The sequence below is a fragment of the Trachinotus anak genome, unplaced genomic scaffold, assembly GCF_046630095.1.
Source record: "Trachinotus anak isolate AG129_WGS33_773 ecotype Australia unplaced genomic scaffold, CSIRO_AGI_Tana_v1 ptg000019l, whole genome shotgun sequence".
Taxonomy (NCBI): domain Eukaryota; kingdom Metazoa; phylum Chordata; class Actinopteri; order Carangiformes; family Carangidae; genus Trachinotus; species Trachinotus anak.
In genome coordinates this window covers 15,525,001-15,537,101 of record NW_027273870.1, presented here as the reverse complement: position 1 = coordinate 15,537,101, position 12,101 = coordinate 15,525,001, and the positions used below count along the sequence as shown (strand labels likewise).

General features: G+C 39.8%; 1 long non-coding RNA gene across 1 annotated transcript in view; it reads left to right on the top strand.

Moving 5' to 3' along the window:
• The first annotated feature begins 89 nt into the window (after positions 1-89).
• Positions 90-12,101, top strand: part of LOC139636137 (uncharacterized) — a 27,369-nt gene continuing 15,357 nt past the window's right edge. The window contains exons 1-2 of the long non-coding RNA XR_011694344.1: positions 90-203; positions 820-881. This is a non-coding gene — a long non-coding RNA (uncharacterized lncRNA). The remainder of the gene's footprint in view (positions 204-819; positions 882-12,101) is intronic.

Sequence of the window (12,101 nt, the reverse complement as noted above, 5' to 3'; positions counted from 1 at the left end):
ATCGACAGTTAAGCCTTTGGGAAACGTCATCACGTAAATTGTAATCGTGCAAATACAACAAAAACAACCATTCAAAACGAATTATTAAAGGTAAACAAGAGAATGTATGCGATGAAATATGCTATAGCCATGTCACGATGATGGTGGGAGCGACTGAAGAAACAACGTGTTGTAAAATAAAAGAGGAGGCAGATTTCGAGGGGGTCAGTACTTACAATTTCATATGCTGATGGTGTCTAATATATTTCTATTTCCCCCTTAAATGAACACCATCAACACACAGTAAAAAGAGAAACAAGTGTGCAATATTATTTTTGACAAAACACACGTAAATCACAGTCCAACCTAAGCAGGAATTCATTGCAATGATAAAATGTACCTCTGCTTGGAGTGACGATGGAAATACAAGATTTTTATTTTTGGAATATTTTAATATTGTTGAGAGTACTTATTCAATACATTTTCTCAGTAGCACTGCTGGATGTAGTTCTTAAATCACTTCACCTCTGATTATTTTGAAAGTGTCTTCAAACCCTGAGAAATGCTGGTTAGCTCTCTCCATGCAGTAAATAGCACACTGGCACCATCTAGTGTTTTTTTTTTTTTTTTTTTTTTAGGTAAGTGCCTGCCTCTCACACACTGACACCCCCTCTTATTTCCCCATCATGCAAGAGATGTGTTGGGCCTCTGAAATTCTACAAGTGCTGGCGGGTGTTTTCTCTGTCTGACTCTCAAGTTGACAATGAAACAATATCTCTAAATTAAGATAAAAAGAAAAACTGTTAATGTGCCGATACATTTCCATGTGTCTGTCACCAGTGCACTGTTCATGCTACCTGGTCAGTGATGTTCCCTCGTACACACAAGCATACGACAAACAGGTAAAACAAGTTCATGTTCATCTGTAATTTCAGTTGTTAAAAATGAATTTAACTGAAATAATGTGTCTTTGCATCAGCACCTGAGTGCAATAAAGTGTAAATATGACTTGGCTTAAATAGTGAAAACTCACTGCATCCAAAAACATGCGGTATGGGAGACTGGAGCTGGTGAAGTTTACAAAGGCCATAACTATACTGCATACTACAGATTCTGTTATGAAACAGAGCACAGGAGTTCATCCAACTGAAGCTGGACTTTTCTGTACTGAGGAGGGATGGTTACTCCACCGCTGGGTAAACAGGTGGGAGAAGTGGTGAGATAAGGCTGCAGTATAACCAGGTCATTGTAGCAAATGGAGAGCTAAGCACCAAGCAGCAGCAGCAGAGTTTGGAACATAAGCCACAGAGCAGAGTTGGAAACATGCTGTTAAGCTCAAACTGTAGGAGGGGGATAGAGGGCTTTTTTTTTTTCCAAATTAGTTCTCACATACAGAAACTTTCCTGCTGAGATTAATTGGCGCATGATTTCACAAAAAGGATGCGTTCTTGTTTCATTCAAAATGTATGCAAAAATTAATAAACTTGAACATATTTAAGAGTGTTTTCCTTGTAAATTTGCCTACTTAATGAGGGGAAGTGCATAAGACTTTGGTTCCATATTATTTCTGAGTCAGTGGTATATCAAGTTTGGTGGTCTCTGCTAGCTCATCTGCTGCAGCAGGACTGTGTGGGTGTGGTTTGATAAGACTGGACTGAAACCAATCATAAATGCACAGAAGAAAAAAAAAAAGAAATGCAGAAATCTTCCATGTGACATAATCAAAACTCTCAGGGTCCTCAGAGTAATCTTTTACAAATCATTTACAAATGTATTCAATACAATAATTGTGGAACCAGTAACACTAACTTACAGATCAGTAACAGAACTTCTGCTTGAGAAGTACTGTGTGTGATTTGAAAGGATAACGATTCCACAGTTTGTGGTCATTTATCCCTTCATACACTGCACACAGTGAAACTGAGCACACTCTCTGTACTGAACTGTTTTTTTTACTCCCCACAGTGAAAGAAAATGCCACAAATTTGAAACTCAGTTTGCTTCTCTTTTTGTCTCTTTTGTGGGCACCTCTCATGCATGTGTTACAAAGATGCTAGCATGTGTATCTAAAGTGAGCAGGGTGCCGTCTCTGTAATTACTTTTTTTGATTCAGTTTTTCATATGTGTTGTGTTCTCTCTTTTTAAAAGTCATGCCATGAGTTTTCTCTTTATATAAAGTGTGTTATTAGCTACTCCACAGGGAAATGGAAAAAAAAAATGAACAGGAGCTTATGTGCATGTTTGTGTGTATTAGTCATTTTTGGTGTAAACTAATCTTATCTCACATCCTCCATCTGTCCATGTTGCTTATATCAAAAAGATGTCGAGATTACAAAATGTCATTGTGATCTCTGGTGTGTCTGTTTGTGTGTGTATGTGTGTGTGTGTGTGTGGGTGGGTGAGTGGACACAAGTCCTTGGTTGGGTGTATTATTCCAAAAATTCTCCTCTGTCCCTGATAAGCAATATTGCAGAAAACTCTATATGCAGGTACAAAACAGCGCAAAAGATAAAAACAGGCATCAGCTCATCCAACTTTCAGATGTTCATGTGGATCACAGAACAAATTAGCATCTCCAAAACTCCTAATTAATGATTCAGCAGGCCAGTCAAAGAAGTGAGCCCACATGAATGATTAAATATGTGCTAACCTAATTTAGGGCCTAATCCATAATGAATGAATTACTCTGTTTAGTCATAGCAGAGAGAGAATGGAGGAGCGGGGGGGAAAGATTTGGACATCAGAGCGTAGTTAGACTTATGAAGTGACTGCTGCGGAAAGCTCGACCTCACCACTTCAGCTGCAGACACTTTGAAGCCACAACAACCTTGGCAAGTCAAGGTGTAACCGCTGGACTGGAGACGGGATTAGATTTATTTTAAGAGTCACCATATCCTCTTTATTAATCTGTAGAGGGTTAGTGTTTCATTGTTTTTCACAGCTAAAACTATGAGAGAGAGAGAGAGAGAGAAAGAGAGAGGTCATTTATTCGCAGGTGTGTGTGTGTATGAGGGGTCGTTCCCATATTATGTACTGCAATAACAGAGAGCGAAAGAGAAAGAGAGAGTCAGCACTGTAATCTACAGGTGAGGACTAATATCAAAGAGAATAGGCGAGTGAAGTCCTGGAGCTGCAGACAACCAGTGCAAATCCCTGTGGAGGAGAAAATCTCCAAGTGACGGCTTTCAATTACAACAGTATGAGAAAGTGTGTGTGTATGTGTGTGTGTGTGTGTGTGTGTGTGTGTGTGTACTACCTGTCAGCACTTCTGGGCTTTACTGGCAGTTCGGTGTCAAAGCTTCTGAATTGAAAGTACCTCATGTACACACAAAGAAGCCTACAGACACACACGAGCACACACACAGTCACACACACACACACACACACAGTGTTTCTCTCTCTTTTAGTTTTTCTTCGTCTCGTTCTCACATTTGTCTCTGCTGTATTCTCTGGTGTCTGGGTCGAACTGCTGTTGGACTCTCTCAAAGGCAAAGGAAGAAAAGGGAGATACGGCACACTGGAACTCAGTGTACTACTGTACATTGTGTGTAGGTGTATGTACTGTGTAATCTGTGCCCATGAGTGTTTGAAAGTATGCCATCGATGCAGATTGTTGTTTTGCAGCCTTTACTTAGGAAGCAAAGGCCATGAGCGAACAAACTGTAAGCCAGGATTATGACATATTTATTTATTTATTTGTTAGTTTATTTAATAACACTTTACAGAAAAAAACATCTATTACCTTAAAAGAAGGAAAGAAATACAACATTATACAGTATACAGGTCATGTGGCTGAATCTAATTTGCAGCCCAAACTCCTGCTTAGGCTTTCAGTTGAACAGGCAGAAGGAAGTCATTAACACAATACAGGTAAAGCTGACCAGTACTGGTCAGTGTAAGTGTATGTGTATGGACCAAAATACGTAGAAATACATACAAATACACACCTATATGTGATTGCTTGAACATTCCATGTTAACACCATGAGCACAAATAAGCTGGTATAACAGGCTTCCCTCTTCTGGTTTTCCACAACATTTTGGAACCTGTCTGCAGGGAGTTGCTTCCATTCAGCCACAAATGCATTAGTGAGGTTAGGCCACTGATGGTGGTAGATAAGGCCTGGCCCGCGGTCGGTGTTCCACTTCATCGCCAAGGTGTTAGATCGGGTTACGGTCAGCACTCTGCGGCGGCCAGTGAACTCCCAATTCAGATAATCATTTCTTTATGCAGCTAGCTGTGAGCACGGGGGCACTGTCATGTCGAAGCAAGAAGGAGCCTTCCCCAAACTGGAAGCACACTCTTGTTTAAAATATCACTGTATGTATGTAGCTTTACTGTAAGATTTCCTTTGGCTGGATGTTAAGCTCAAACTATGGAAAAACAGCCCCTGACCAAAAGTACACAAATGTATGTGTCCACATACTTTTTGCCACATAGTGTATTACAATATTCAGTGATGTGTATATCTATAAAACTGTAATTTTATATCTAATATTGGTATGAAAATAAAGTCAGGGTGAATATAATTAATACGTTGTTAATTATTTTTCAGTGGCATCTTGTGTTGGCAAACATTTTACCTTTGATAAAGATGCAAGTACAAAAATACTGTTTTGCTGTAATGGGGCGACTTGGTGAAACGGAGCGATTTTGGAATTGAACTTCATACTTGCAGTAACCACAAGGTGACAGTAGAGCAGCATCATATTCTGCTGCAGCCTGGTGAGTGACTCATCGAACCGGAGGAGCCGCAGCCTCTCAGACAGACAGAAGAGATAAAAACAGCCAAACCTGCGGCATTGACCCCAGTCTCAGGGCTGCAGCTCCCCTGCTAACCTTTCCAAATGAAAAGCACACCTCTTCTACAGAAGCATACACATTTCCTCGTTAAATATAAATAGAGGAGATCATGGGACAAAGCACCTCTAATAGAGGAGATGCACAAGTCTGACATGCTGTCACGCTCTAAACCAGGCCAGCAGTCTGTGGTTTTGTTCAGACACTCTTTAGCATGCCCTCTCCTAGAACCTCACATCAAAAAAAACAGTGGTCTGATTTTGACTGACTGGTGATAAGTGCGCTGGTCAACGCAGACAATCCTCTGCTAAATCTGACAAGTTAAAAGAAGGAGACGCCTCTTAGGTATTTTGAACAAGCTCGCTTGCTGTGAGGTGGCTGGTGAGGCATCGTTATGTAAGACAGCACAGATAGTCAAGGATGAGGCAGAGTTTTGTTGCTGAGGCAGTTTTTCAGCTATTCTGTACTTTGTAGCAGAAATGGTGTCCCAGAATTGAGTCTTATAGGCATGTGAATATGAGATGATAAACAGCATTAGTGCATTATTCTGCTGTTTATGTAACTGGGGATGAAGGATCATGACGGTACACCGTGGGTTCAAGGCTCTCCTTCCCTTATTTACTGTTCTCCTCTTATATTAATTCCCTTAGCTTCATTCCCTAATGTCAGCCTTTGAAATTAAATGCCAAATAACTCTTCCTCCATCCATGAGTGTGCAAACGCATCTGCCCATGCCACGGCCGGATGTACGTACGTGTCACTGTGCTGTGTGGTTGTGTGGGTGGCACCCAAGCGCTATAGGACAGCCAGGTGAAACGAGTGTGTGCTGTCCAAACCCTGCAGGGGCAAGCTAATCCCGGTTCCTGATGTTAATCTGAGTATTGAGCTTCTGTATGGGGGGGCCATGCTGACACCTGACGGTGTGGAGGTCAAAGCTGTGTGTGTATGTGTGTGTGTGAGTGATGCTCCTCTTGCCCTTTCCAAATGTCACAGAAGGGCCAACTCCTGAGGAGCAGGCCCATAAAGTGTGTCTGTGTGTGTGTGTTTGCATGCCCGTGTTGATAATCTCCACTATTAAGCCCTTCAAACGTATCATTTCTACTGATGTTTGTGTGTGTGTGTGTGCAGACAAGAAAGTGTGCGCACATGTTTGTGTGCACAGTCTTGTTTGCGTGTAACTCTCTCTTCTGCATCCCATTCTCTATTCTCTTATTGCATCTTTAATAACCGTCGTCCACAGTACAGTGCAGTTCACAAACAAAGTCTTCAAAACAACATCTGCTTACCACAATTTTTCAAAATGGATTTTCATATATTTATCCCAAGTGGTTTGTAGTTAAGTTTTGATTCATATTCATGAACAACTCTCCTAAAGTTAGAAATAAGGAAGTCGAAGCACTGTTCTGTCAGACTGTCAAGTGTCACTTTATTAACCCACTTATTCTGCTGTGTCACACTAACAATATTTTTCAAGTGGTTCTGCTGTAAAATAATTAGTTCACACGTGTAGAAAAACACTGTCAGACTCAAAATGAACTATCTGCAAGCCTGGCTTAGCTTCATGAATCCCCATTTATGTTTTCACTCAAATTTATTCCTTACCCATGTGACTAATGTGGGTGAAAACAAAAACGAGTGCTCCATGGTGCTGGATTCAGGCTAGCATTGTCCGCCTACAGTCTGTCACCAGTCTGTCCTATTCTATTCCTCACGGCATAAAAAACAAAAACAGAAAAAAAAAAAAAAAAAAAAAAAACAATTAGCAGAGCCACAGTGCTTGCATGAGAATTTTTGACCATCATTGCCAAATAGAAACAGAAAACGTATGTGTCAAGCATTGCTTTATGATGCTAATGTTTGTTTTTCATGGGGACTTTTCAGCAGCACATCATTTTTGCCAGCTGGGAGTGTGCAAAACATAAGACAATGAACAACTGCAAACAAGCAATGTTTGATGTTTTCCTTCTCTGCTCTTTTACTGCTTGCGCCTCGTTTTCTGTTTCTACACTTGCTTTTTTTTTTTTTTTAGAGGTGGTTTCTACTTTTGGGAGAGAGCTGTTTGCGTGACACACACTGATAACACTGTCCAGAAATATAGGTATAATACAAGATTTATTTTCCCTTTAGCCACAACATTAAAAAACAGCTCTCGTTAGATTTTAGCCAGAATAATAGAATGATTTGAATTGCACAGCATAACATCAACTACACATCTCATATTTAGAAGCACCTGCAGTGTGTTTATATGCTTTAATTTGCTAAACATTATGAAAAGCATTTCAACTGCATCCATTCCTTCTATATTTCATTAGTAAACCCTGATAAAAACAAAAAAGTGCATATTTACAGCTTTTAGAGGCAAACTCTGCAGGGGGACAGGCGGTGTTGGTGGTATTGATGGTAGGGGGTCGCAGATATAAAGCCAAAGTGCAGTTTATAAGACAGTTTCTATGACAATCATAACGCAACGGGTTGTCTTACTCATGGGCAGAGCCCATAATGATGGTGTTTGAATTGTTACACGCTGCAAAACACTGTCATTATTAGAAAAGCAAAACTCCTACCACAGTGCAACTACCACATTACTGTTAGAGGCAACTTTTTGGTTTTTCATGGGAGGAAAAGGCCTTCACAGTTATGTTGTTACATCATCAAAGAAACAGACATGGCACTAATGATTTCTGTGTATATGGTAAAAACAAAACAATGCAGAGCAACAAGAAACACTGTATTTCACTGTTTCTCTGGGATTCTTCCAAGATGCAGAATGGTTAAAGGATCGGGATGGTGAGGCTCCATGTTTTTTGTAATGTCAATTAATCCTCTGAAAAGACTGAACCTAATAATGAACCGATCCTACAAGTATCGACTGATTAGCCACAGCCTAATAATCTACATTTCATTACTCTTGGTGTATTACTCTTTTTCACAGAGGACATTCAGACACAAGTCAACATGTCTACTGTGAAAATGCCCCATTGTTTTCCAGAACTAATATAACATAACATACTGTTGCACTTGATGACATGTTCCTTAATGTTGATGACCATGGGTGCTGTAGTTTATTTTTAGACAATCTCACATACACTGACCTGCCACTTAATCTGCAGGTGGGAATAGTCCCTAACAAATGCACTAGCTAGTCTTGTTTGAATAACACTTGCTATAAATAGTAGCGGCTGTTTTACAAAATCACTGATCTAATGAAACTACTTATTTGTGACATACGGTTTTAAGAATTACATCTTGAGTATTCATTAAGCATCACCGATGTTTAAAAGTACTGAGAGATGAACTAACTTTTCATGGAATTTGTTGATTATAGAAAAAAAGTATATAGAAAAAGTCCCTCCCTATGCTTTTAATGACTCTACAGAATTAGGTATTTAAAAAGGTTAGAATGACTCAGTCATCTATGGCATATCAAAGCTTTATAGTCTGCATTACTGAATTGGAAGTACTGGTAATCACCTGTTAATAAAATGACTAAAATCGCACAGTTTCACTAAAGCCACTCATTTCCACTCATCTATTTCTGTTCTGGGCCAACTCACTATCATGTTTTTGTGAATTCCTCTTATGCTCTGGATCACTGTGGCTTTTATACTCGACCAACTGGACCCTGTGCTGGCAGATGCCGTGGGAATAGTAAGGGTCAGTTATTTGTGTGTGTGTGTGTTTGAGTGTGTGTGATTTTGTATGTGCTTGCATGTTTATACATGTATATCTGTGTGTGTGTGTGTGTGTGTGTGTGTGTGTGTGTGTGTGTGTGTATTTTGTGCTTAATTTATTCAGGAATTCCCCTGATATTAGCTGGCACACATTACTTTCCCAGCCTCTCTCATAATCCTCTTCCCTTTTCATAAGTGTTTCCCAGACCAAAATGGAAAACCAATTGAATAATGAAGTACAATCTGATACAATACTTCACATATTTTCCCTCTTATCATCCTCACTAATGAGGCAAACAGGGTGGCTTAATGGGCTGTTTAGGTTGGACATTGTGGATAATTTAAAGGCCATTCCTTTAAGAAACTATAAATGAGACATATTCATATTCTACCCTGTATCTCTCTACTTGTTTCAATTATATTTAAGAGAGTACTGGGTGACAGTTTTACTTACTAATAGCACAGAATGTGTATAACATATATCTCCAAAATTCATATTCCAGCCCATATTCTCATTTGAGTTAAAGAATTTCAGCATAGTGCCAGTCCCTTTACCAAACCAAGAATATTAGACATTTGTTGTCACACACACACACACACACACACACACACACACACACACACACACACACACACATATATATATATATATATATATATATATATATATATATAGTAATTCTATATTATTTTCCTTCATGCTGTTACACCATTAGTCTGGCAAGTGTTAGACTCTTCCTGTTGGTCAATGCTCTTTCAAAATGATTTGGCAAACATTTTTTTCAAAAAAGCACCTGGCAACAAAATTAGTGACTTTTAGGGCACCTTAGCTACTTTAGAGTCGCCAGTACTGCTCTGTGAGCAAGAGACACACCACTCTCTGTGTCTACTGTGTTCAGTGGGTGGCAGAAAGGTGGCAGAGACAAAATAAAAAATAAATTCTGCTGCCTCTAATGTTTTTTTTTCTGACAGATCATTTTACAAGTAAATATAGCCGAAATCACAGCACTGTCTGTGTCTTGTATGGTGATTTTGTCAGACGATGATGTGGTTATAAAATCAGGACTTTAGCAGCAGCAGAGCAGCAGCCTGGAAATGGCTTGGACGTGACTGTCGTGTTTCAGTCACTTCAGTCTATTTCATACTTATTCTGTTGTCTGACAACAGAAACAGAAAAACATGTAAATGAGAAGAGAAGCAAAAAGATAAAGGGCTGAAACCAGCCAACACTAAGCAGAATGCAAAAACGAGGCAATGACATCATGAATATGATATTTAGCGTATTACATCATCTAGCAACATTTTTACATCCTTTCCAGCAGGCTTTAACTACCTTACATTGAAAGCAGTTTACAGCAGTTTCACTGTAGTTTTCAGCTACAGCCTCAATTTTGTTCATCAACCATGCACAGACCAGCCATATACTACGTATTAGCCTAGTCTTGATTTTATGTAGCCTATACAGTGGAGTCCAAAAGTATTTTATATATTTTTTTTATTACAAAATAAAGAATCATAGTGAACTTTCTGTCTTTTTAAAGCAGTATTAATTAAGTTTCTTAGCCAAATGGAGACAGTGGAACAAACTGTAAACAGACATAATCTGACATTATCATTTCATAAATTTGTAATAGCATGTTTGCAACATTAGCATTCATTTGGAGACATGTTTCTGTCACCTAATGACTGTTTCTAGACGCTCCACTATGTTCACCAGCTAGCCGATAGCTTTCTTGTCTCTTATTTGGTGCTAGGCAGGCAGCATACAGTGGTTTTTGCTGCAGATAGGAGCTTGCCACTGGAAACAAGGTAAATAAAAGGGGAGTTTTGATTTCATGAGCCGGAAACCTTAACAAACTTCTAAGGTAGGCTAAAATGCTGAGGTGAAATACAGACTTGGGCAATAATAATCTGTGAGAGTCTACAGCCATTGCTCTGTGAGGCTGTACTTAGGCACAGCAGTGCGTTGAGATAAATTCCATCTCATCATACTAACATGCTGATGCATGTCCACTATATTCATCATCTTACTTTAGCATGTTAGCATGCTAACATTTGCTAATCACCAAATTCATCAGGAGTCATCCTCAGGAGACCAACGTTTGCATAAAACTTCATGACAATCCATTAAGTAATTGTTGAGATTGACTGACAGACCAAAGTAGTCATCCCTAGAGCCACGCCACCAGCATTACTAAAAATATTGATTGAGTGCAGCTCTGACTTGTTAATATGCTGCACGGATATGGACTGCAACATGGGCAGAGTGATGACTAAAACCCACAATATTCAGATCACCAGGAGAATGGTAATAGGAGCCTTGTGCATGCTGTTGCATAATGAAGACAGTCATCTAAAGTTAGTGTTCTGGCCTTGGAGTCTGAATGTGGAGGATCAAGCTCTCTTCCATTTTGGGTGAGATTTAATAGTCATTATGAAGAAATGATTGCCTCTGTCCAGTGTTCCTCCCTCCTCCCTCCTCCCACACTCCCCTTCATCCCTCTTTATTGAAGCTTCCACAGCAAGTCGAGCACATGCAGCCGCAGATCCTTCAAGAGACGCTGCAATAACTACTCATTCACTGCTGTGTGGATATGCTGTGTATATGTGTCTGTGAACCTACATCCACACACAACCACACTGTGAAAACAGATTAATGCACAGACTCATACAGACATAGGTGGTTAGACACAGGGTCTAAAATCTCAATCCAGCTAAGTCCCAGCAATCACCAGGCACTTTGGCATAAGTTGTATAAAAGGAACCTGAAAGTGTTTTCATGTGTGTGTGTGTGTGTGTGTGTGTGTGTGTGTGTGTGTGTGCGTGTGTGCGTGCATGCGTGCGCGCAAGAGGTAGAGAAAGCAGACAGACAGAAAAAACAAAGCTGAAAGTTGTATGAAAATACTTATTTGAACATTTCTGTTCCTCTCTTCACTTAAGGTGTTTATGAGTGCATTAACATCATACATGTATATGTGGTTATTTCTTGAGCTGGGTGTCATATACTAGATGCTTATTAAAGCAATAAAACTGACCTTTTTCTTTGTGTCTCTCAAACTTTCCTCATCCTCTCAATATCCATTCCTTTCTCTCAAGGTAGCACCACAAATGCTATTCAGTCTCACTGTCTCGCTTTCTCTACCGTGCTCTCCCTGGCTGAGCCTGGGTGTGTGGTGTAGGCAGCACTGACATCTTAGTTGTGGGTATTATTAGTCTCTCTGGAGAGCTCCACCTGCAAACAAGTCACGCCACTGTCAGAGAAGGAGGTGAAACCAACTGTGAGACATGGGCAGCAGGGGGATGCAGAGGGAGTAGCACACTAATGAGAAAATAATCATGGAGAGACACTAAGATAGATATTAAAGGAATACCTTAGTAGTTCTTTTTTTAATTAATTACACCTCATTTAATGAAATGCCTGATGAAAAACTTTGCAGCAACAGAATCTCCAAAAGTGGGAGCCATTTCTAGTACAAAGTTAAAGTCATTGGTTATGACTGAATGTCCCTGGGTGTGTGTGTGTGTGTGTGTGTGTGTGTGTGTGTGTGTGTGTGTGTGTGTCATCATGGCAAATGTGGGCCATCTGTCTGCCTGTCTGTCTGTCTGTGGACAGATTTGCCACAACTGTGCAAGACAAAGTACAAAACTTTA